This window comes from Pinus tabuliformis, chromosome 1_2 (assembly GCF_031772625.1).
Source record: "Pinus tabuliformis cultivar Carrire ecotype Pingquan chromosome 1_2, CPIR1, whole genome shotgun sequence".
Taxonomy (NCBI): Eukaryota; Viridiplantae; Streptophyta; class Pinopsida; order Pinales; family Pinaceae; genus Pinus; species Pinus tabuliformis.
The window spans coordinates 728,681,197-728,703,190 of record NC_142298.1 but is presented as its reverse complement, the minus strand read 5'-3'; positions in this window follow the sequence as shown (position 1 = coordinate 728,703,190).

The window sequence follows — 21,994 nt, the reverse complement described above, 5'->3', positions numbered from 1 at the left end:
TGATCAGTAGACCATTGTTGAAACCCCCTTCCTTTTCATCATTAAACCTCCATTGTACAAAGATTTTTGAATGTTTTTATGTATTTTTTTCCATTCACAATTCTCATTTACAAAATAGTAGCTTAATCGAACTGTCGTCTTTTGATCTGAAAGTGTCGCAAGTGTCGCTTTTAGTCAAAGAAAAGAATCCTTCTCTTCTTTATAGTCGATTACACTGTTACTCTTGTATTTGATCTAAATTTATAGTATTTCAAGTGTCGAAAGTAGTTTTCAATTCAAAATCACAAAGTGTCGTCTTGCCTTCCCGTCATTTTTTAAAAATAAAATCCTTAGTACTATCGCTTTGAAAGAAGAGATAATTCAGATTTGTATTTAGCATCCTTTTTGTCATTCACACATTAAGAAAGTGGAAAACAAATACATGCACGTGCATTTGCATTTAGACTACTTGTTGATTTAGGACAATGCATCTAGTGTGTGCTCTCTGCTCTATGTTGAAAGGATTTCGTTTCTCTTTCCTTAGTAGCTAGGATTTTCATTGCAAAAAGAAGAGTAAACGACTGTTTATCATCTTAGATTGCATATTTAGGAGTTGTATATCTACATCACGCGGTGAACCTTAAAGGAAAAATTCTTAAGAAAGATCAACTGTAAAATAAATTCAATGAACATAAAAATGCTTTGGAACCTAATGCACAACATCTAGAAGTCTAGGCTAGAGACGTCTTCCGGCTTCGTAAAGCCTGGTAACTGTCGCTTTCATTGAAGGTTGGATGATTCCTTCTCCTTGAGACGACAAGTGCCAGTACGGACTTGTGCTCCCACATACCATCGAGTATATATTGGGAGACCACAATAGGCTATATCATTTATCCTTAGGAAGCCGTGTCTGCCGCCCTATCGATCGCAATGCACTGAACACAGCATTCGGGAAGATTGACTGACGTACCGTAAAAATTATTCTACAGTTTTGCGATTGGTTTGGTAATCCCTCTGTCTAGATTTCTAGAGTAGTCTCTTTCATTCCTTTTCAGACTCCTTAAAGGAAAAGGTCCATCTGAGCACTTGTCACTTCAGGCTCATTAAAAATCGAAGGCGACTAGAGTCATCTTTAGCTTTTTCTCGACTCTTAAAAAGTGAAAAAGCAAGTTGTGTTGAAGCATCTAAAATTTATTTTAAACGGAATAACATCATTGTTCCCCCATTGATATTGGGTTGAGAAAATGGAGTCCACCAACCAAGGATTTCCCCTTGGGGGAAATCCTAGTCCTTTCTCCTCTTGGGGAGATGTTGGTGCACCTCATATGGCCACATTGTCCCTCCCGGGATTGACAATTGGCCTGCTAGTATGGCTATTCTCGACCTCTCTCATTCAAAACACCGTGATTCCCGAGCAATCAAATTAGCAACTAGACGATACTAGAGTTACCCCCCCTAATCTTCCGCTTCGTTTGTTTCTCCCTCTCCTTCTTCCTCTTTGCTTAGTGAAGCTAGTAAAACTAAAAACCAAGTAACTGAGAAGAAGAAGAAAGGGAAGGAGAAGAAGAAGAAGGAGCCAACGACAAAAAGGGGCAACCGTGCATCGTCTAGCGAAAATCCACACACTGTACTGTCTAAACCTAAATCTCCATGTGTCATCTGCAAAGGAGACCACTATCATCGAGATTGTCATTGCATCCCATAGATCTTAAAGGAATGGTCTCCCCACTTGCACAATCCGGTGTTGTCAACCTCTGACAATCATGTTAAGAGTACATCGTCAACTAGTGAAAACGAAGTCACCGAACAGAAAGGAAAATCTAAATTCCCCTACAGACTGTGTGAAGGTAATCATGCCCTCCACCGTTGTCCCTTCCTGGAAGAAGCTAAAAGAGTCTTGGATAATCGTCCTGCGTCACCGCAGTGACTTCCTTTGTTGTCGGTCGAAGCGCCTATCATTGAAGATAAACCCTCTGAGTCCACATCAAACCAAAGTCAACAGGTTAAGACGGTAGTCGACCCCATCTTGTCTTCAGAGGAGTTACCTTCAGATGATACAGTCACCAAAGAGAATGAGGATGATACCATTCAAATTCTTTTTGTAAACACTGAATCCGATGAACATGGGGGCAATCTTCCCATTCCTTTACAGCAGGAAGGAAGTTTGTCAGAGTTGTATCTAGCCATTTATTCGGTCCCACCTCCAAGCAACCTAGTCGTTTCCTTTGATTGGAACCTACTAGGTAGACCCCGTTTACTGTCTAATGTACCATTCCGAATCATAGTGCAAACTTATAGAATGGTCATGGTTGGTACCATCATAGATGAAGGGGCTTCTGTGAGTATCCTTTCGTTGACTGCTTGGAAAGCGCTTGGTTCACCATTGCTTTTGCCTAAGATGCGAAATCTGACAGGCTTCACCAAAGGAACCAGTCGACCATGAAGGATCCTTCCAAGTTTGCTTATAACTTTGAGAAGGAAAATCATTTATCTGAATGTAATGGTAGTCCAAGTACCTCTAGATTACAGTCTACTCCTTGGGCGTGACTACATTTATAGCATGGGAGCTATTGTTTCTTCATTCTTTCCAGTGATTTGTTTTCTACATGAAGGTAGAGTGGTCCAGCTCGTAGACCAGCTTTCATTCCCCAGTTCACACATAGCTAATAGTCAAATGCCATCCCTAACAAGTCTTTTTGCACAAGGAATGTCTCGTCAATATCCAGTCCATCCACCTGATGAATGTGAGTGATTTGGTGGTTGTGATTGAAACCCAGGGGGGCATGCACCCTGGCCTGCTTTGGCAGGAAAACTTCAGGTATAGGGTAGGTTTCCGCGGAAGATATATGACCGGTCTGACACACCCGTCCATTTAGGAAAATGGGATTAGGCTGGAATAAGATACTTCTGTTAGAAGGTAGGCCTTTCCCGATAGAACAAATGTTTTGTCTGCAAATTGAAGGGTAACCTGGAAAAGGTAGGCCTTTCCTGATAAAACAAATATTTTTTCTGCAAATTGAGGGGTAACCTAGGAAACTCTACTTCGCTATACCTGGGGGCATGCAAAACTTTTTTCGTGAAAGTGAAAAGCAACCATTTTTTTCTTAGTTTGTAGGTTCTTAACCCTTTAAACTCGTAGGATTGGTCGTTCCTAGCTTACATAATAAAAGGAGTCAGAGCAAAATTTCAAATGGTGCAAGCTCCCTAAAAAATGAACCTATCAATGAGACATCCTTATTATATGACTAGCACGAGCAGTTTTACGCAAAGTTCAAGCTCGTTAAAAATTAGACCTAGCACTGAGCATATGTTCCACTGGAGTTTAAGCTCATTAAAAAATGAACCCACTTCCGGTAAATAACCATTGAGATCGAATTGTTATCAGATTTTGAGCCTTGGGCGTGTTCTTACCATCACCTCCACTCTTTTTTAGCCGATCATACACCTCTATTTGATTGTTTACCCCTTTTGAGGAACAACTGTGACGAGTGATCCTATTAGCCAGCTTCTTTACACTGCCATGATTGAAAATTTCCAAACATTACCTGGAACCAGCTGCTATCTGAAAACATCACCCGTTCCTCAAAAAATGAGTCTCCTTTAAGCTCTTTTCATCTAACTCGTAAAATATGAAAAGATTGTCGAGCAATTGGCCTCTCCAGCTCATTAAAGTGATTGGAAGTTCCTTCGCTCCTCTAGATTTTAATATTTTTGGACCTGAGGGATTATTACACAAAAAGATCGAGCATTTTTCTTGTTCGGCTCGTTAAAACTATCGAAAAGTCATCCATTTCACATTGTTTTATACTTTTTTGGACTTAAGGGATTATATTACGAAAAAGGAATATTGGAGTCTCCTTTTCGTCTCTTTTCAGACTCTCTAAAATTGAAAAGAATCGATTTATCCTTGTCGTTAAACTTGTTAAAACAATAGCGACAAACTTGTCTATTCAGACAAGAGCGAGTTTCACTGTCGCTAGGCTCGTTAATACATAGCGACAGGTTTGCCCAAAGGGAAAATTATAGAACAATAATATGTTATCCTCCTCAAGCTTGACAAAAATAAAGAGGTACTGGTCAGAAATGACTGCGGAAAATTGGGAAGAAAACTTGAAGAAACTTTATTGGTAGCAAGTCGCTCTTGAACATGACACTTTCACTCCATCACCATGATTGAGTCGGGTTGGGTTATTCAGTTCACCGGTCATATCACCATGGTCCACCGTACCATCCACTTTTGGGGTTAACGATACCAATCCATTTTAGTGTCGCCATTATGTTCAAGAGAGGTCGCTCACAGAATTCACCTACCCAGCTTGTGTCTCATCCACTGCAATTCCTTCACGCTTCATTCTTTCATGACCACCACCCTGAACCTTGTATCATCAAATCATTTTCACCTCTACAAAATCATTTTCTTTGTTCCGTGTCATAGATGTGGGATCCATCAATGCCCTCCTACGACAGGTCACTTCTTGTCAACATCAGCTCATTATCCAAGAAGCCAACCTAGGAATAACCCTTTCAGTACTTTGAAACTTGCATGCCTCAATGGCAAGTTTCTCACTTCTGGCGATAGGTTCACATTAATGGCCTTCGACCAAAAGATTTTACGTGGCGTTCAACATCAACTCATGTACTCACACCACGTGAATTGTACTACAGTACCTTGAGGGTCATCATCATCATCAGTGATTCCTCTCGCACCTGTTAATAGCTTACATCATTGGCTGGTAATCAGGAGATGTCCTTCCATGTTTGACATCAGAACATCTTTTCACATGGATAGACTTGTACTTTGGGCGAAGATTGAATGAGTTTCGAAGACCACGCATCTAGTTTCATCCATCTGGGCTGCGATATATTTAGGAAAATAAAAACATCAAATGTACATTATTGCTGCACAGATAATCATCCAAACTAAGGGATGATGGCTCTACCAGAATCATCAGTCCGCACACAGATGGTTGTCTGTCCTATGTACATGAAAATGAATTTATCAAAGCTGAGCATGGGAATGCCCGCCTCAGCTAGATCATGAAAAATATTATGAAGATAATGTATTGTATTGTATCTTATTACAGGTCACCTTCCAATTCGAAAAACCTCGGATCATCATTATAAAGCATTTCACCTGACATCAAAAAGGATTTACGACCTCATACTTTAGGGGGAAACTGCTATAGACATATTTGGGCATTGCAACCCCAATCATACATGTCCATAAACAAAGGACTTCTAAGTCCCTAAAAGTGTTGTTTCATACCCTAAAGGAGCAAGGTCAGCGAATTACATCATCTCCCAGAAGTTCTCCATGAAAAACTACTCAGAACTGGTCAAAGCGGGACCATACAGACTGCCCAGTGCTAAAAGTGCGATGCATCTCACCTGCCACATGCAAAAAGTACGATGCATACTGGAAAGACCTTCTATAGGGTGTGATGAGCGAGAGAAGACAAATGGCACAAGCATTTTGCTAGGTGGAAACCCAAAGAATCTTCTAGAAACTGCTCATTTGACACTTGCCTCTCTGAGTTCGCCCAAGGGTGAGTAAGAGATCTGAAATCTCCATGTGGAACTAAGAACTATTAGTTATGACACTAATAAAAATCCCAGAAGTTGACTCACTCTCCTGTAAACATCTATATATAGATCCCTCATCCAATAGATCCAAAGGCTGGAATTTTGTAATTTGCAAGGAAGTGTTGTTGGTTTCTCTTTTAAGACATTGTTGGGTGATCTTGCTTTGTATGAGGTGAAGAGGGATTTCATGCTAGGATAATGACGTTGGGTCAGACCAAGTGGCTGTAATTCTCTCTTCTACTACTTATATCAATAAAGATATTTGAGTTTTCCTCCATATTCTTGTATAGCTCTGAATATTGTGTTGTTATAAGCATTTGTATGGTCAATATATATCTGATCCTATGTTGTTTACAGTGATAGATCTCTATGCTTTGATGGTATTATACTGCTTTGACTCTACAGGTTCTCTGTGAAGCGGGAAAAGTAAGGAAGGAGTGGCGAAATTCTATCAAAGGGGAAAGGAAACACGCAAGGAGCCAAGCGAAAAACTGAGGTTGGTACTCTCTGCTTCTTTCTCATCTATCTCTCGTAAAGGAAAACACAAGTGACTTTAGTTTTGTTTGTTTCTAAGATAGCTACCCATCTTAGTGGGACTAGCAGTTCTGAATAGACACTAGTTTTCCCAATAACAGGGTGGTAGGGTGGTGTTAGGAAAAGTTGGAGCTTGTTAGGGTGTTGGATCATCCTTTCAGGTGACTACTGATAAAACCAGGGCGTTGGAGTGTCCTTCCAATAGGAGCTGGAGAATCAAACACTTCTCTAGAGTACTATGGAGATGGGGCTTTGTTCTTAGTTGGAGGTTGAAGCATTTGATGAACTCATAAATTATTAGAGAAACTTTCAGTGGTTTTTTTATCCCAGAGGGGGTTTTCCACCTAAAAATTCTTGTGTCTATTTTTCATTATTTATTTATGTTTTGAATTGTTGCTAAAGATGAATTAAATGATCTAAAAAGATTAATAAGTTACTAATTCCTAAGAAATATTGATTCACCCCCCTCTCAATATTTCCAATAGAAACAGTGTTTGGGGTCCAAATGGAATAGGTAGGTGGCCACTAATATCCACTAGGATTATTAATTTTATCAAATCTATTGTGATGAACTATTCTAGTGGAATATCCAAGATAGTTTAAAAATCATATTGGTATCAAAGTAGGTTTATTTGGGGTATTTTTTGGGGAGTTGTAGGGATCTAGGAATATATTTAAGAATAAAATTGTAGAACCCTTGCCAAGGCCAATAGTTCTATTCATAATAACCCTCAAAATTTAATAAAATATATATTTATGACATTGGAATCATAAGTTGTTGACATTAGTCATAATATGAACCTCCTCATCGTGGATCTAATAAGCTATCTTTAGCCATTTGAAGAAGGTTGAGGCTCAAACTTAGAGATCACATCAAAGGGGAAATTGGGATATCATGAAGACCTATAAAAGGAGTCAATAACTTGAGAAAGAGAACCCTAGTTCCAATGTTGTTAACCATTCTCACTTCTTATCGAAATTGGAAGTGAAAGTAACCATAAAGCCACAATAAGGTGAGATTGATATGTTAAAAATAAGTCATTAATTGCAACAATTAGAATTTTATTTTTGTGTTCACCATATAGATGAAGAGTAGATGATAACATTTTCTATATTGAAGCTAGAGGACCATTCTTTGACCTGGTGGGAAATACATATAGAAACACCTAGGTTAGAAGGTAACCCACTAGTAAATAAGTGTGACCCACTAGAGGACCAATGGATCTAATGTCACTACTTTAGGTAACCAGGAGCAAAGTGGAAAAGAGTACACCATTGAGTTAAAAAATATGGCCATCATGTCAGATATATATCATAATAACATAGATGTAATCCTCCAGTATTTGTGCATTATGCATTTCCTTTTGTGAAAGAAAGTAATAAGTTTCAATCTAATAACGGTGGATCATGCATGTGTACAGGCACAATCTTAAAATCATAGGAAAAATTAAATGGAAACCAAGTGGCTTAAAGTAGAAAGGGAAATAGGAAAATTCCGAAGAGGGGAATAATAAGTGGAAAGGGGGGAAGCATAAGAAGACAAAATGTCTTAGAAACTATTGTAATCCTTGCAACATTGATGGCCACACTAAGGAAATTATTGAACGGTATTGTCATTAATTCCAATATCATCTTTGAATTCACTTAATATTCATCTATGTATTGTATTCATTGAAAGCTCCACTGATTAAGAAACCCTGGAAGGATGAGAAGCTCCTGTAGCGTGGTCATGATGTCATACTTTAGATGACTATTTTATATTAGAAGATTAGTTAAATTGTAAGTAATACCATCATCAATTAATAGAATTTTTCGTGCCAATTCCAATGATAGGTGGCACACCCCATAAATCCTCTCGGTTGAGGAGATATGCCTCATCAAAGTTGGAGACCCGTTATGTAGTCATGAAGCCCCAAAAGAAGAATACCGAGGAAGCTTGTTGATTGATTAAATAATGATTTTATTTTCAATTTTTTTATTAAATTATGGTGGCCTTATGAACCCTCAAAATGAGGAATTTCCTAGCCCAAATCGGTTGAATAATAAGGATTATTTATTGAGGAAATTAATTAAAATTCTTGGAAGCTAAGTTGACTTCAAAATTCAATTTTTTTGTAAGGTCAGCTTTAGGAAAGTTAGGCCAAGTCAAACCCTATACAAGATTCCATGACTAGTATAAATAGGGCTCATCTACCCTCCAGGGAGACATATCTCTCATGCACATATTTTCTGAGATTTCTTAGGCCTAGGGAAGTCATGCCAATTTGGAGAAAGAGGGCTAGTTTTCTAGGGATTTGATCTTATTGTTTCATCTTTCTTTTGTGGTGATTCGTTTCCATTTCAGAGCTAAGAAATTGAGCTTCTAAGTAGGCATGTTTAAGGCCATATTTATCACTATTCTGGTCATAAGAAAGGGCTACATTATCCCATAGAATACATAGAAGAAAGGGAGATTTTGGGCTACAAGAGAAGGACACCTTATATGCAAGTGGAGATCGAATTAGGCCTGAGATAGGCTGCAGTGAAGGGCCAAATTTCATCCTGAGCTAGCCACAGGAAGAGTCCTATTTTAGGACATAGAAGGGTTGCAGTAAAGGCCTTGTTCTAGACTGTTGTACCCCTATGAATGCCCCAATACTAAGGAAACAATCTCGGCCCTACTGAGGAACAAATTTAGGTTTTCTTGTGGCCTTTTCTTGAGCTAATTTTGATTCAATCTAACAAAAAGTTCTTCAGTCCTTCTGAGACTTATTTCAAGGTATAAATTTGTCCCTTTTTTACACTAATTTCATCATATTTGTGATATAACTCATTGATCCCTGAGTTTGAATTTGGGCTAGAAAGTTGAATTATTCCAAATCCTGTCAAATTATTTTTGTTTCTACTGTCAATTTAAGTTTTTTTTGGTTAAATATAAGGAAAAATGATAGGGGCTACATAGGGCCAAATTAAACACTGATTTAAGAGAAAAATTGATACCTTCTTAAAGGAAATTGAATACCTTACTTTTGTGGGTCATTCAAGGCACTATGAAGGTTGCATTGATACATGTTTGGAGGTAGAACACAGGAACTTTGTTGGGCATGTATTTAGTTGTAGAAGCATATTTATGACATTGGTTTCAAGAAATTCTTGAGGACAACAATTTGACCTAACTAGGTCTATTTCAATTCACCTCCCAAATTCAAGGCCATGTTTATGAAAAGTCAAGGGTTACACTGAATCCAATTTAAATAGATGATAAAGCATAGAAATTTTCTATAACAAATTGTGGTACAACCAATAGAACCTATTGTTGAGATATTGTAATTTTCCAAGTTGATTATTCAAGGATGATATTGTTGGGTCTCCAATCAGTGCTCCTAACTATCTAAAATTATTATGTGTCATCATTACAAGTATGTAGTGACATGTTACTTTTGTGGATTTGAGTATAAGTATCGTTGTGAAGTGTATGCCATTTGTTCTAACTACACATTTTTCACTGACTGTAATACTACTACTAAGCCTGTGAATGATGTGTTATCTAGAACTTGTATTGTGATATTGATAACAAAATGGCATAAGGGCTCAAATTGCACTAAGTTCATTTCTTTTTCTAGGGGTCTAGTCTTATTGTTGATCAAGTAAGTTATCATTATTTAAGTTGAATTTACAAGAGGATACAACGTGTTGGCGGCAAAGTTTTTGTATGTTTATGGGATGATTCAAAGAAGGATTACTTTTCAAAATATTCAATGATATGTATTCTAAGTAGAGTGTGATTTGAGGAGGTTTTTTTATCAATAAATTTTCTAGAGTATGTTGTTAGGGTTTGCAACATTGATGCATTCGAGAATTTAGTAATGAAATTACTGAGTAGAGTATGTTTAGAGCATTTCTATAGGGTTTAAGATGTAGAAAAATATTTATATCATTGACCATCATATGATTTATGAGTGTTGCTAACAATAGAGAGGACTTGATACTTTAATCTTGTCATAATTTGATATGATCCATGGTTTACATAAACATAAGATTATATTGAGCTTGATATATGGCGTTGACCATCTAATTTGTTGATGTAAGTTGATATAAATTGAGCAAATTTATTGTGTCAATCGTTCTGATAGAGTCTTTGTGTTGCTAGGGTTTGATCTTTTGAGAAGTAGACCAAATATTCTAGGGTTCTCTCATTGATGATAGAGGTAGAGTTGTTGTGATGATGTTACTGGAGCATTGAGTGTTGTTGTATTGACCAGCTATGGTTTGATCCTTGTGTAGAGTGTATTGATTTTGTTCATGAAAACTACATGTCAGTATTGTAGATTGTAAACTTTAGTAGATTGATGTGATGTTCTTTATCTTGATTTTGAGAAAATGTGGATCCAATTTGAAAATTTTGAAATGTGGTCCACTGTGGTGAACTAAAGGTTAGAGCCTTCGAGGCAAGTGATGGCCTGCTGACTAGGGTGGTAGGGTGGTGCAAGGCAGAGAGTGAAGTCTCCTTCAGGTCAGAGCCTGAGAACACTTCAGGGCGATAGGGGTGGTATTAAGGTAGGTTGGAGCCCGTCCAGGACATTGGAGCCTCCTGCCAAATAGAGCTGGTAAACTAGGGTGTTGGAGAATCCTTCCAGTTGGAGATAGTAAACCAGGGCGTCGTAGCATCCTTTTAGTTGGAGATGATAAATTAGGGGGTTGGAGCTACCTTCCAGTTGTTGCTAAATAATCTTGGAAGTAGGAGCTTCATGTTGATGTAATTTTTTTAAATACCTATATTAAAAGTGTTCGGTGGTTTTTCTCCCAGAAGGATTTCCACCTAAAAATATATTATGTATTGTCTTTGATGTTCTGCATTGTTGAATGTTGTTGTTGATTTATTTTTAATCTGATGTTAATGTTATTTAATTCTCTGAACATTAAACAATAGATAATTAAAGTGAAATATTGGTTCACCCCCCTCTCAGTATTTGCAACAATTGATATTAGATTTAGTTCCTTCAGTTTTAACCTAATAACTGGAAGGCGGGTCTCAAGAGATCATAAGTGGGAAGGTCAAAGAAGAAAGATGTTAATATTTCGAAGGAATCAAATGAAACCTTTGATATTGAACATGTTATAGCTAATGAAGAGAATCAAACTGGTTTAGTTCCTTTGTTCAATGAAGTATACTTTAAATTTTGGAAAAGATAGAATGAAATCATATTTGGGAGCCCTTGGATATGATGTATGGTATTCTATCATTTTTGGAGACACATCTACCTATGAATAAAAAATATCAATGAAAAAGCATTGAGTATCATTCTAAGCACCCTACCATATTATGTAAAGGCCAAGGTGGATCAACATCAACCAAGCGTCTTTGCAAGAGGATCCATAATCTCTACATAAAGAAGCATGCATGTCAAGAAGAAGATGATGATGATCGTGATTCAAATAAATTAGATTATCAGGTCGAAGAATCTAATGATGATGGAGAAGAATAAGTAGTATTGGACATGGAGAAATAATTGATGAGTGCATTAAGAAATTTTAAAAAAATGAGAAGAAGAATCACACGCTCAAAGAAGAAGTTTCTCTCTTAAAATTTTGAGTGCAGGAAGCAGAAATGAAAGAGAAAACCTTGACAAGCCAATTAGAGGAATGTGTTCAGAAGCATGAGGCAGAACTCAATCATAAGAAAAAGGAACTTGATGCAGCTCTTGATGAAATAAATAGGCTCAAGGAATGGCAAAAGGAGAAATGGATGATTTCAAAAGGAAAAATAAAGTCATTAATGAGAAGGATTAAGACATTGCTCGCTTGGAGATGAAGGAAAAAGAGGCAGTTGAAGCTCCATGCAATGAAGGCATAGGCTCCAAGCCCCTGTAAAGAAATATTGAAGAGAAGCATGATAACAAAATATTTCAAAGGCTAAATTGAAGTGAATGATAGAAGGAGGATGAAATATTCCAAGAATTAATGTTGAAGTAATCAAGGACAAGGATCAAAAAAATGGTGTACCTCCTTCAAGAAAGAATGTCTTCAAAGGATCTTCAAGACAAGACAACTAATCCAAGTACCCTAGTATGTTTAATTTTTATTATTATGCAGAGCTTATGACAAGGATTATTATCAAGGTCACTATCAAAACCCTAGAAGGAAGGTTGCAGGAACACAAGATAGATATCCAAATTCCTTTGTCAACAGAAAGTATATATTAGTTGCTCCATCTTTTTGGTATCATGTAGAATGCCTCAAATTCCATAAATATGGACATTTAGGTCGTGATTGCATATACGTGATGGAATTTTCCATGAAAGAGAATTCTAATATTAGGTATGAGAAGGTTTGGATAAGAAAACAAAAGCAAGAAGATCAAGTGAATGGAAAAATATTAGCAATCATACTCTCATGATTTGTAAAATCACAATGCCGTGATGAATCTACAAGTACATGGAAGATGTCAAGGTTTAAGATGATCTTACAGAAGAGTTGTTTCATACATTATTTTGAATAATCTAGCTTGAATACTCCCTATAATCTAAGCAGCAGTGGTTGAAAATTTGAAGATATCTCCATAGATAGTTTGATGTGGAATGTTATATGGTAGATGTGAATAAGTCACCATAATAGTAATTAGCATTATGTGAAGATTAGTCAATGTTTTGTTCAATGGAGTAGCAAATTCATGGACAATTTGTAGAAGAATTCGTTATTGTTGTCATAAGATAAATATTTACAGTGATGTATATTGATAGGTGGAATCGGTTGGGGCAAGTCATGAGAGGCATAACATGTAAAGGGGAGAGAAGCAAATAAAGAGAGAAAGGCATGTTGCAGGAAATTAGAGAAAGATAATTTTTCAGGAGGAGTTACCCTTTGCCATTAATTCCAAAGGGGGGGATAATTCAGGAAAGGAAAATGAGAACCACAGAGACAGGGGGGAGCAATAATCGCAGGGGAGTATGTGTGTTGCCATCAATGATAAAGGGGGAGATTGTTGAATGGTGTTTTCATTGATGTTAACATCATCTTTGAATGCTCTTAATATTCGTCTATGGATTGTATTCAATGGAAGCTGCATTGATCAAGAAACCCTGAAAGGATGAGAAGCTCATGCAATGCGGTCATGATGCCTTGCTTTTGATGAAGATTTTGGATAAGAACATCAATAAAATTGTAAGTGGCATGCGTCATAACTCCTCACGGTTGAAGAGATAGGCCTCATCAAATTTGGAGCTCCATTTTGTGGTCATGAAGCCCCAAAAGGAGATGACCAAGGAAACTTGTTGATTGATTAAATAATGATTTTTATTTTCAAATTTTTTATTATTAAATTATGGTAGGCTTATCATCCCTCAAAATGAGGATTCGCTAGCCAAAATCAGCTGGCTAAGAAGGACTGTTTCTTGAGGAAATTAATTAAATTTTTTGGAGGCTAAGTCAACTTCAAAAATCAATTTAGTTGTAAGGTCAGCTCCATGACATTTAAGCTAGGTTGGATCCTCTAGAAGACTCCATGACTAATATAAATATGGTTTTTCTCCCCTCTAAGGATACATCTCTCTCATGCAAATGTTTTTTTAGATTTATGAGGCCCAAGGTAATCACACAAATTTGAACAAAGACAAATAGTTTTCTAATGGTTTTTATTTTATTGTTTCATCTTTCTTTTGTGGTGATTCATTGTCATTTCGGGGCTGAGAAAGCTAGTTTCTAAAAAGGCCTATTTAAGGGTAGCTTTAGGGATATTTTTGCCACAAGAAAGGGTTTCATTATGCCATTCAAGCCATAGAAAAAAGGGAGATTTTGGGTTGTAAGAAAAAGACACCTTAGCCACAACTAGAGGATGAATTAGGCTAGAGGCAAGTCACAGTGAAGGGCTGAATTTCAACCTGAGTTATCTACAAGAAGGGTCATGTTTTGGGTCATATAAGGGTTGCAGTAAATGCCCTGGTCTAGACTGTAATACCCCTGTGGAGACCACAATATTGAGGAAACAATCTTGGCCCTCTTGAAGAATAGATTTAGGCTTGTTGTGTGGTCTTTTCTTAAGTGAATTTCAGTTCAATCAGAGCCAAAGTTCTTCAGTCATTCTGACACATGTTTCAATGCATAAAGATGTCCTATTTTGAAATTAATTTCATCATATTTGTGATATAAATCAGTGATCCTTGAGTTTAAATTTGGGCTAGAAAGTTGAATTATTCTAAATCCTCTCAAGTTAGTGTTGTTTCTACTATAAATTTAACTATTTTGTGGCTAAATATAAGGACAATTGATAAGGGCTAGTTAGGGTCAGATTAAACCACTGATTTGAGAGAATATCTAAGGCCTTCTTAAAGGAAATTGAAGACCTCATTTCTATGGGTAATTAGAGGTACTTTGAAGGTTTCATTGATACAATTTTTGAGGAAGAACAAATGATCTTTATTAAGCAAGTCTTTAGCTGCAGAAGCACAATTATTTGAGGCCAAGTTCAAGAATTTTCTTAGGAATACGATTTGGCCTAATTAGCCCAGTTTAATTTCACCTCCAAGGACAAATTTTGGGCCATGCCTATGAAAATTCAAGGGTTGTATTAAATCCAATTTTGGTAGCCTTCAGAGCGGAGTATTGAGGGGAGTATTGCCTTCATGTACAAAGAGTTTGGCCCTTCTTTGAGTCTTTGAAAATTCCTTGAATTTCAGTTTGAAATGGAAATATTTTGGCAACCTTTACAGGGGAGTATTGGAATGTCTTCTATTATAGTGAAAATATATATAGCACAGGTATGAATGTAGAATGAGTAGAAGTACAAGAAAAAACTAACCTCAACAAAGAATGTTCTTTACATAATAGAGTTAAAACTAACCTCACGAGTGGATGTTCTTTACCTATTAAAGTTTTAATGTAGCCAAATTCGTTTTCAAAACTGTCAGGGTTAGATTTTTATCATATCAATTTCATGGTCCAAACAATTTTATCGTGAAGGAAGGATGCTCATTTTTGGGAATTTATTTAAAAAAAAATTCATTCAATTTGTTTGGCATAAGTTGTAACTGTAGGGATTTTTGAGTTTTTTTTTTAAGATTCTATAAATTAAGGTTTTTTCTTTTAAAGGAATTGTAATCGTAGGGATTTTTTTTATTTTTTCTATAAGATATTGTAAATTAATATTTTTTTAAAAGGTATTTATGATTTGTGAGATTATAGGTTGTTTATGATTTATGAAATTAGTTTCTAAATGGTAATCCATCTAAGTAATATCAAACTAATTATTTGCAAATTATATTCATATTTAACCATATTTTTAATTTATCCTCCAAATAATTTCAAAGTGTTTCCTCTCCATGATCATAAAAATTTAGATTTGAATCATGATAACAAAACCCTTCAAACTAATCGTGGTAATAGAATTTAACTCTTATAATTTAAGATCCCTTATGAATCATATATATGATTAATGTGTTGATTAATCACTTTTTAAATGTGCCTTGAGGAGCATCATTGCGATAAACTTCCTTTGACTTATATGGGGATCTATTCTTGCAACAAATTCCTTTTAACTTAGGTGGAGAGCTATTCTGCTAAAATTCACACCAGGACCTCCACTTCACTCCATCTTTGTATGCCAAACAAATGTTACATATGCTTGAGAGAATGCATACCTTGTAGATGGCTTATTTTTCCATCGACCTCATCTGTGAACCGTGACTCTGCTCACACTTGCAAGTTTTTTTAGCAAGGATGGATAATATTTGTCAAATCCGTTTTAAATCACGCTGTTCTGCAATTTGAATGATTTCATATTGGCAGACCTATTATTTCAAACATCATTTATAAAAAAACCCTTGATGTTGGGAAAAAATAATAAATATATTTCAACTTTTCCATATTTTCTAAAAGCCCTTGTGGATAATTTCTCTTTATAGGAACAGTCTTCTGGTTGGGTCCAAAATTATATTCATTGATCTTTTTCTTTTTTAAGTAAAATGACTTTGTTTGGTCCCTTTTTTGGAGTTGTAGAATTTTTATTTTTCCCGTGTATTGCAACTATTATTTTCTTCTCTGAAATTGGAGCCATTATGTCTTTTTTTATTTTTTCTTTGAAGGTTCAAGTTGTATTTTCCATTAAATTTTCTCCACCGCTAAAGGGGGACATGTTTAGTATATAGAAATCTACATTGAAAAATTGGGTTCCATTTTTTTTAAGATGGCTTTGTCGTCTTAGTGTTTTGTGGAGCTAGAATTGTTTCCAAAGAATAGGCTACGTTGAGTGGTGCTCTTGGAAATGAATATTGCAAAATGTAATTTAGAGATTTAGAAAATGCATGTGATGTATTAAGTATAAAAATGTGAAACAAATATGGATTCAAATTGACTACTTTCTATATATTGTAGTTAAAAACTATATTATTTTTTGGATGTCGAGTTGTAATTGGAACACTTTATTCCTCTTTAGGAAATTTGGAGTATTATTTCTCATTATTTCTCATTTAAGCGGTGTTACTTGACAAGTATGGAACGTATGTTCTATGTATTATCAGTCCATATACTCTCATGCCTTTCTAACAATTGTTTTCAATGCTCTGTTTTTCATTTAATGGATTATGTTATCTCATGAGTTTCTATGTGGATCTTATATTCAATTATTCTAGCATAAGCCTCCACAATACAAAGATAGCCATGTTTTCCAAATATGTGGATATGATCTTGGCTTAACAGCAGATGGGGAGCTCTTTGTAGCTTGCAATGAGTGTGCATTTCCAATATGCAAAACTTGCTATGAATATGAGCGGAAAGATGGAAATCAATATTGTTCACAATGCAAGACTAGATACAAGTGTCATAAATGCCTTTCTATGAATATGAGTGCGTTGACGGTTATGGACCGCCAATGTTCAGGGGATCACTCTGGCATGAAGTCCCAACTAGACCTCACATTGTTTGGTGTGGGAGTTGCATCCTGTATGATGGCCCGGTTGCCATAATCTTAAAGATTTGCCTCAACTCTTCCTCGACAAGTGAGGTTCGTGTGCCTAGTGATTGTCAGTGTCACTTGTGTCAATGGTTCTTTCACTGTAGAGGGAGAGGGTGGGAGTGAGCCCCAAGTCGGTTGGGGGAAGCCCCAACTCTGCTAGGAACACACAACACAGCAGGACATGCATAGCTTCCAGAGGAACAGTCCACACAGATGCGGCAGTAACAATACAAAAGGGAAGATAACACGTACAACACTCAACAGATTAGTCCACACAAGTGCAACGGTTGTAATAGCAAGTTTTATGTGAAATGTTTGTCTGTTGTCTAGGAGAGTAGTCAACATGGGGGAGACAGTGTTAACAACATATCCAACACATTTTCATTAACATATATGTATTACAACAAGTGAATTAGTTCAAGTGTTAAACACACGTTAAAACAACATGCATTACAAGTGTCCAAGATTAGTCTTACAACAATTACAATATATGTGTGAAAACATGTTGACCTGTCAGCAGGCTTCTGAATTAAGCAAAAGTTTCAAGACACATCGTTACACCATACATCACTAACCCTATGAGCGGGGAGTTGGAGCCACTACTTACTCCTCAAAGAAAAGATTACAGACTCTCAAGGCTATGTGGGAGGAGTTGAGGTGAAAATTCCTTTGCATGTACAAATGAGGGGGTATTTATAGCCAAGGGTGAAATTGACCATTGTGGATGTTTGACTACCCACATGCTTGTTTGACTTCCATGACTTTTCGACTTTCAATTTTTTTTATTAAATTATGGTGGGCTTATGAACCCTCAAAATGAGGAATTTCCTAGCCCAAATCGGTTGAATAATAAGGATTATTTATTGAGGAAATTAATTAAAATTCTTGGAAGCTAAGTTGACTTCAAAATTCAATTTTTTTGTAAGGTCAACTTTAGGAAAGTTAGGCCAAGTCAAACCCTATACAAGATTCCATGACTAGTATAAATAGGGCTCATCTACCCTCCAGGGAGACATATCTCTCATGCACATATTTTCTGAGATTTCTTAGGCCTAGGGAAGTCATGCCAATTTGGAGAAAGAGGGCTAGTTTTCTAGGGATTTGATCTTATTGTTTCATATTTCTTTTGTGGTGATTCGTTTCCATTTCAGAGCTAAGAAATTGAGCTTCTAAGTAGGCATGTTTAAGGCCATATTTATCACTATTCTGGTCATAAGAAAGGGCTACATTATCCCATAGAATACATAGAAGAAAGGGAGATTTTGGGCTACAAGAGAAGGACACCTTATATGCAAGTGGAGATCGAATTAGGCCTGAGATAGGCTATAGTGAAGGGCCAAATTTCATCCCGAGCTAGCCACAGGAAGAGTCCTATTTTAGGACATAGAAGGGTTGCAGTAAAGGCCTTGTTCTAGACTGTTGTACCCCTATGAATCCCCCAGTACTAAGGAAACAATCTCGGCCCTACTGAGGAACAAATTTAGGCTTTTTTTGTGGCCTTTTCTTGAGCTAATTTTGATTCAATCTAACAAAAAGTTCTTCAGTCCTTCTGAGACTTATTTCAAGGTATAAATTTGTCCCTTTTTTACACTAATTTCATCATGTTTGTGATATAACTCATTGATCCCTGAGTTTGAATTTGGGCTAGAAAGTTGAATTATTCCAAATCCTGTCAAATTATTTTTGTTTCTACTGTCAATTTAAGTTTTTTGTGGTTAAATATAAGGAAAAATGATAGGGGCTACATAGGGCCAAATTAAACACTGATTTAAGAGAAAAACTGATACCTTCTTAAAGGAAATTGAATATCTTACTTTTGTGGGTCATTCAAGGCACTATGAAGGTTGCATTGATACATGTTTGGAGGTAGAACACAGGAACTTTGTTGGGCATGTATTTAGTTGTAGAAGCATATTTATGACATTGGTTTCAAGAAATTCTTGAGGACAACAATTTGACCTAACTAGGTCTATTTCAATTCACCTCCCAAATTCCAGGCCATGTTTATGAGAAGTCAAGGGTTACACTGAATCAAATTTAAATAGATGATAAAGCATAGAAATTTTCTATAAAAAATTGTGGTACAACCAATAGAATCTATTGTTGAGATATTGTAATTTTCCAAGGTGATTATTCAAGGATGATATTGTTGGGTCTCCAATCAGTGCTCCTAACTATCTAAAATTATTATGTGTCAACATTACAAGTATGTAGTGACATGTTACTGTTGTGGATTTGAGTATAAGTATCGTTGTGAAGTGTATGCCATTTGTTCTAACTACACATTTTTCACTGACTGTAATACTACTACTGAGCCTGTGAATGATGTGTTATCTAGAACTTGTATTGTGATATTGATAACAAAATGGCATAAGGGTTCAAATTGCACTAAGTTCATTTCTTTTTCTAGGGGTCTAGTCTTATTGTTGATCAAGTAAGTTATCATTATTTAAGTTGAATTTACAAGAGGATACAACGTGTTGGCGACAAAGTTTTTGTATGTTTATGGGATGATTCAAAGAAGGATTACTTTTCAAAATATTCAATGATATGTATTCTAAGTAGAGTGTGATTTGAGGAGGTTTTTTTATCAATAAATTTTCCAGAGTATGTTGTTAGGGTTTGCAGCATTGATGCATTCGAGAATTTAGTAATGAAATTAATGAGTAGAGTATGTTTAGAGCATTTCTATAGGGTTTAAGATGTAGAAAAATATTTATATCATTGACCATCATATGATTTATGAGTGCTGCTAACAATAGAGAGGACTTGATACTTTAATCTTGTCATAATTTGATATGATCCATGGTTTACATAAACATAAGATTATATTGAGCTTGATATATGGCGTTGACCATCTAATTTTTTGATGTAAGTTGATATAAATTGAGCAAATTTATCGTGTCAGTCGTTCTGATAGAGTCTTTGTGTTGCTAGGGTTTGATCTTTTGAGCAGAAGTAGACCAAATATTCTAGGGTTCTCTCATTGATGATAGAGGCAGAGTTGTTGTGATGATGTTACTAGAGCATTGAGTGTTGTTGTATTGACCAGCTATGGTTTGATCCTTGTGTAGAGTGTATTTATTTTGTTCATGAAAACTACATGTCGGTATTGTAGATTGTAAAATTTAGTAGATTGATGTGATGTTCTTTATCTTGATTTTGAGAAAATGTGGATCCAATTTGAAAATTTTGAAATGTGGTCCACTGTGGTGAACTAAAGGTTAGAGCCTTCGAGGCAAGTGATGGCCTGCTGACTAGGGTGGTAGGGTGGTGCAAGGCAGAGAGTGAAGTCTCCTTCAGGTCAGAGCCTGAGAACACTTCAGGGCGATAGGGGTGGTGTTAAGGTAGGTTGGAGCCCGTCCAGGACATTGGAGCCTAATGCCAAATAGAGCTGGTAAACTAGGGTGTTGGAGAATCCTTCCAGTTGGAGCTAGTAAACCAAGGTGTCGTAGCATCCTTTTAGTTGGAGATGATAAATTAGGGGGTTGGAGCTACCTTCCAGTTGTTGCTAAATAATCTTGGAAGTAGGAGCTTCATGTTGATGTAATTTTTTTAAATACCTATATTAAAAGTGTTCGGTGGTTTTTCTCCCAGAAGGATTTCCACCTAAAAATATATTATGTATTGTCTTTGATGTTCTGCATTGTTGAATGTTGTTGTTGATTTATTTTTAATCTGATGTTAATGTTATTTAATTCTCTGAACATTAAACAATAGCTAATTAAAGTGAAATATTGGTTCACCCCCCTCTCAGTATTTGCAACAATTGATATTAGATTTAGTTCCTTCAGTTTTAACCTAATAACTGGAAGGCGGGTCTCAAGAGGTCATAAGTGGGAAGGTCAAAGAAGAAAGATGTTAATCTTTCGAAGGAATCAAATGAAACCTTTGATATTGAACATGTTATAGCTAATGAAGAGAATCAAACTGGTTTAGTTCCTTTGTTCAATGAAGCATACTTTAAATTTTGGAAAAGATAGAATGAAATCATATTTGGGAGCCCTTGGATATGATGTATGGTATTCTATCATTTTTGGAGACACATCTACCTATGAATAAAAAAGATACAATGAAAAAGCATTGAGTATCATTCTAAGCACCCTACTATATTATGTAAAGGCCAAGGTGGATCAACATCAACCAAGCGTATTTGCAAGAGGATCCATAATCTCTACATAAAGAAGCATGCATGTCAAGAAGAAGATGATGATGATCGTGATTCAAATAAATTAGATTATCAGGTCAAAGAATCTAATGATGATGGAGAAGAATAAGTAGTATTGGACATGGAGAAATAATTGATGAGTGCATTAAGAAATTTCTAAAAAATGAGAAGAAGAATCACACGCTCAAAGAAGAAGTTTCTCTCTTAAAATTTTGAGTGCAAGAAGCAGAAATGAAAGAGAAAACCTTGACAAGCCAATTAGAGGAATGTGTTCAGAAGCATGAGGCAGAACTCAATCATAAGAAAAAGGAACTTGATGCAGCTCTTGATGAAATAAATAGGCTCAAGGAATGGAAAAAGGAGCAATGGATGATTTCAAAAGGAAAAATCAAGTCATTAATGAGAAGGATTAAGACATTTCTCGCTTGGAGATGAAGGAAAAAGAGGCAGTTGAAGCTCCATGCAATGAAGGCATAGGCTCCAAGCCCCTGTAAAGCAATATTGAAGAGAAGCATGATAACAAAATATTTCAAAGGCTAAATTGAAGTGAATGATAGAAGGAGGATGAAATATTCCAAGAATTAATGTTGAAGTAATCAAGGACAAGGATCAAAAAATGGTGTACCTCCTTCAAGAAAGAATGTCTTCAAAGGATCTTCAAGACAAGACAACTCATCCAAGTACCCTAGTATGTTTAATTTTTATTATTATGCAGAGCTTATGACAAGGATTATTATCAAGGTCACTATCAAAACCCTAGAAGGAAGGTTGCAGGAACACAAGATAGATATCCAAATTCCTTTGTC